We start from the raw sequence: 5,888 nt of genomic DNA on the forward strand, positions 1-5,888 counted from the left end.
GGCCAAAAATGAAGAGCTCCGAGCCGAGCTGGCCGCTGCCAAAGCGCCCTGAATGCTGCTTGGTAGAGTGAGCATGCCGCCAAAGCTGCCCTGACATTTTCTTAAGAGAATGAGCATGCTGCTAAGGCTGTTCTTAATCCGCAAAGACCGCATTGTCCGCCTCTCAGGCTCAGGTCGCAGAGGCAAATTGTCATGCTGAACAGCTTCAAGCCAAAAACGACGAACTCAAAGCAAAGCTAATCGAGGCCGAAGTTAAAGCCAAGGAGGAAACGACATTGTCATCGTCAACAATGGAGGAGATGCTTTACCATTGTTGGGGTTTCAACTAGAATGGGAACTTCTCCTTCATGGAGCCCGGGCTGTGGGATCGTATCTTGCTAAATTCAAGATTCGACTTTTGCAAGAACCCTCAGAAACTAGTGAGGCTTCTGGAGCAGCTGAGGGAGACAGTGAGGAGGTTACTTCAGCGGGGCGAGCTGGCGGAGCCCAATGACCTTATTTAAGATTTTCTTTTGTAATCATTATCATTTTCTAACAATCCCTTAGGATTAAAACAATTGCCTTCAGGCTTAGCTCGAGGTGTTTTCTCTTCTATGTGACGAGATTTTTTCTTATTTGAATATACATCTAACTCGTGATCTATTTGTCTTTCCTTTATTATTTTTTCATGTTTATGAATCCTTAGACTTTTACACATTCAAAATCTGAAGGATCGACTTTAGATTGAGATAGATTATATCAATCTTGGTTGTATCCAAGATTTTACTCGCTTATTTGCATCATACCTGTTAAGAATTAGGCTTTGGACCTGGTTATATCCAGGGTTTTTAATAAGCTTAATCACATTATACATGTTGAGAATCTAGCCCCGGAATTGGTTATATCCAGGGTTTTTTATGATTTAAACTTAGTTCACGCTAGGTTCATTGAAAACTCGAGCTTTAAAAAGTCGTTGAATAATCAATTTTTCCTAGCTTCTAAGTTTTTAATCTTATCCGAGTAAGCTTAATTTTTTCAAAAAATCTCATCATCCTCGGTTATGTGCCCCCCAAGTAACCAGGAAGTATAAACTTTCCTAGTTGCTTTTATAATTATGAGAACACGGGCTCGCAATAATAAAGTTAAGAAATGGTTATTTAATAATCCATCTGTTATTTAATTGAAATGACTTTATAAACAAGCCTTACATTGATGGTAGTACTATTGATAATACTTTTTCAAGTGAAGAACATTCCAGGTCAATGGGACTACTTCCCCATTCAGTTGAGCTAGCTTAAAAGTTCCATCGAGTAAGACTTCTACGTTCTGGTATGGTCCTTCCCAGTTTGGGCCCAACACACCATCCTTGGGGTCTTTGTTTGACAAAAAGACCCTTCTAAGAACTAGGTCACCTAATCTAAGTCTACACCCCTTGACTTTTGAAATGAAATAGCGAGTGATCTTTTGTTGATAATGGGCGAGCTATAATTGCGATTCTTCTCATTTTTCTTCGATCATATCGATAGATGCATTAAGTAGCCCGTCATTCTTGAAATTAGAGTGAATAGGAGTTTTATTGAGCAAAAGTGATTTATTTCTATTTTATTGATAATAAGTAGCTTTTAAGTATGGCTATGTCTACTCCCATCCTTTCTCAAGTTTCGATGTAGAAACTTGCAAGTTCGTCATGACTGAGGAATCCCCAGAATGAGCACCGTCTCCGCACATTCGTGATGGCACCGTCAATGCTCGGATGGCACCTTCTCAGCATGTTCGCGATCATCTGATCAAAATGACAAACTACTTTCAGGAAGCTGAACTGTATGGAGCAATAATAGATGAGGAAACTCAAGTCAGCTTAATCCTCAATAGTCTCTCTCCAGCTTTCTTGCCATTTAGCACCAACTATGTGTTGAATAAACTCTACTATGGTCTGATGCAGATCATGAACGAGCTTCAGAATTTTGAGTCTATCATGGGTGGACTGAGTAAGGGAGGAGAAAAGAAGACAACAACTACTGCTGATCTAACTAAGGCTGAAGCTAACCAAGCTTCGTCTTCAAAAGCTAGAAACAAGAGGAAAGGTGGACATAACAACAACCCCAAGCCTAGAAAGGCTGCAAATACGAGTGCACAACCAAATGCACAGACACCTAAGGGGAAGAACAAGAAAAACAAGAAAGGTAAAGGTAAGTGTTTTCACTCCAAGGAGAAGGGGCATTGGAAATAGGATTGTCCCAAGTTTCTAGTAGCTAAAGACAAAGGTAATGATTATAGTTCATATATCTTAGAAACATGTGTTTTAGAGAATGATAAATCTGTTTGGATTGTTGATTCTGGATCTACCAACCATGTTTGTAATTCTTTACAGCTTCTTGAATCGTGGGAGGAAGTGGACGAAGGTGGCTTAAAGCTTAGAGTTGGGAATGGAGCGTTCATTGCGGTCCAAGCTAGAGGAAGTGCTCGTCTGAAGTTCAAAAATAAATACTTAATTTTGAATGATATATTTTTTATTTCAAATTTTAGTAGAAATTTAATTTCAGTTTCCATGTTGCAATTAGAGCAATTTATTATGACTTTCACAAGTTCTAATATATCTATTTCCTTCAATAGATCACAATTGTGTATTGCATGTTTGGAAAACGGGCTTTATATTATGCGACCTAATGAACCCCTCTCTCTTAACAATGATTTGTTCAAAGTAGCTAAACCTAGGACCAATAAACGTCAAAAGATCGATAACGATAATATGACGTATTTATGGCACTTGAGACTAGGTCACATTGGCTATGATAGGATTCAAATACTTACAAAGGATGGACCTTTGAGGGAACTCACCTTAGGTGAATTACCTGTCTGTGAATCTTGTCTAGAAGGAAAACTGACCAATCGTCCATTCTCTGCAAAGGGTGATAGGGCCAAAGAACCACTTGGACTTGTGCATTCAGATATTTGTGGACCTTTGAATGTAGAAGTCAGGGGTGGTTTTGAGTATTTTGTCACTTTCATTGATGATTACACTAGATACTCACGTCTTTACCTAATGCATTGGAAATCAGAAACATTTTCAAAGTTTTAGGAATTCTTAGCTATGGCTCAGAACCAATTAGGTAAAATGTTAAAGATCTTGCGATTTGATAGGGGTGGAAAATATTTGGATATGCAGTTCCAAGATCATTTAACTAAACTGGGGATTTTATCACAACTTATTGCCCCAGGTACTCCGCAACAAAATGGTGTAGCGGAACGCCGGAACAGAACTTTATTGGAAATGGTCAAATGCAAGCTTAGTTACTCAACTCTACCAACTTCGTTCTGGGGACATAAAATTGAAACCGTGAACGACATTCTCAATGTCGTGTCATCTAAATCAATCCCCAAAACATCTTTAGAATGGTGGAATGGTCATGAACCTAGTTTACGCCATTATAGAATCTAGGGGTGTCCCGCCCACGTCCTGAGGAAAAAGAAGGGAAAGCTAGAACCGTGAACTGAAGTTTGCATGTTTGTTGGCTATCCTAAAGGTACTCAGGGTGAAATTTTATATAGTCATTCAGAAAAGAAAGTGTTTACTTCTACGAATGCTACTTTTATTGAAAATAACTATGTCCAAAACTTCAAACCACACAATAAAGTAGTTTTAGAGGAGATGGTTAAAGAATTGACTCCAACCAATGTTCCATCGTCTTCAATGCGAGTTGATGATGAAATTCCCATTCTTCATGTCCAACTAACCCAAGTCGATTTAAATGAAGAAAGTACCACTGGTCCTGAGCAAACAGTCATGGAGCCTCGTCGTAGTGGGAGGGTTTATAGGAACCCAGTCCGCTATGGTTTAGATGGTGAAACCAATATGGTTGTTAGTGACACTAGTGATAATGATATGTTGTCTTTCAAACAAGCAATGGCTAGCCCTGAAAAGGAACTATGGCTCGAAGCCATGAAACAGGAAATGGAGTCCATGTGCTCAAATTCCGTCTGGGATCTTATGGAAGCACCTAGTGACTTTAGGGCCATTGGGTGCAAGTAGATCTACAAGAAGAAATGAGGTGTTGATGGAAATATCGAAACTTATAAAGCTCAATTAATCCAAAGAGAAGGCATGGACTATGAGGAAACTTTTAGTCCAGTAGCCATGCTCAAGTCCATTCGCATCCTCCTATCCATAGCAGCCGTTCTCGACTATGAGATCTGGCAAATGGACGTCAAGACAACTTTTCTTAATGGAAAGCATGATGAAGTCATTTATATGGATCAGCCACAAGGATTTAAAGTAGCTGGACAAGAAGGAAAAGTTTGCAAGTTGAATAAGTCCATTTATGGACTTAAGCAAGCTTCTCATTCCTGGAACCTTAGGTTTGATGAAATAATCAAAACCTATGGCTTTGAACAAAATATTGATGAACCTTGTGTTTACCAACTGAGGGAAAATCAAGTAATGGTTTTCCTCGTTCTTTATGTAGATGATATCTTACTCATTGGAAACAATGTTAAGAAATTATTAGATGTGAAGAATTGGCTGAGCACTCAATTCCAGATGAAGGATTTGGGTGAAGCAAGTTATGTTCTAGGTATCCAAATCATCAGGGATAGAAAGAACAAACTCTTAGCTCTATCTCAAGAAGCTTACATTGATAAAGTGCTTGAACGTTTCTCAATGAAAAATTCCAAGAAAGGACGTTTACCGTCCCGCCATGGAATTCATCTTTCAAAGAAGCAGTCTCCCCAAACTCCTGAAGAGGAAGATGCAATGAGAAAAGTTCCTTACGCGTCTGCAGTTGGAAGTCTGATGTATGCTATGTTGTGTACTAGACCAGATATCTGCTATGCAGTGGGAGTAGTGAGCAGGTATCAGTAAAACCCAGGAACGGAACATTTGATAGCAGTTAATCATACCCTGAAGTATTTAAGGCGGACTAGGGATTATATGTTAGTCTACAAGGGTGGTATTCTGAACCTTGTAGGTTACACTGATTCAGATTTTTAGACTGATGTCGATAACAAGAAGTCTACTTTTGGAATGGTGCTTACTCTTGAGGGTGGAGCTGTGATATGGAGAAGCATAAAGCAGTTTATGATCTCAGATTCCACCATGGAGGCTGAATACATAGCCGCGTTAGAAGCAGCTAAGGAAATAGTCTAGCGAAAGAAGTTCTATTCAGATCTTGGTATTATTCCAGAAATGGATAAACCGCTTGTATTGTTTTGAGACAACACAGGAGCGATTGCCAACTCGAAATAACCTCGTAGTCACAAGAAGATTGCATCTGAAGACAATCTTGCAGATCCGTTTACAAAGACATTACTAGAAGCTACATTTGATATGCATATCAAAGAAATGAGATTAGTAGAATTAAGGCATTAGATTCAATTAGTGCAAGTGGGAGTTTGTTGGGGTTTTATGACCTAATTAAAACTCAATTTCTTTGTAATCTCATTTATTATCAATAAAATAATAGAAATCCTTTTTTGACTTGGTCAATCACTTTGCTCACATGTTTTATTTTCATGATTATTTGTTTAATATAAACTTCTATTAAATCCCAAGCATATAGCTAATTGTATTCATAGTAACGTAATCACAGTGGAATATAAATATGATTATATGTTCAAAAATAAGTTAATCTTAAGATTAGCCAGTGCACTGGATTTACACTGACTTGCCAATCTATGATATGATCTACTTACACATCGTAGTGTTATATTCTTTCCAGAACATTAACAAAGTAGATAAGATCGAATGTATTTGTTACATCGGACTGGACCGATATTGATAGTAGATAGGATAAGTAAACATGTCGTTATTATCTATTCTAGTCATATCATATAGTTGACCATAGATCAAATCAATCTCAATTCTGAGTGGTTAGTATTCTAACTGATTGTATTATTGAGTTCTTTGACTTGTT

Source organism: Humulus lupulus, chromosome 7 (assembly GCF_963169125.1).
Source record: "Humulus lupulus chromosome 7, drHumLupu1.1, whole genome shotgun sequence".
NCBI classification, from domain to species: domain Eukaryota; kingdom Viridiplantae; phylum Streptophyta; class Magnoliopsida; order Rosales; family Cannabaceae; genus Humulus; species Humulus lupulus.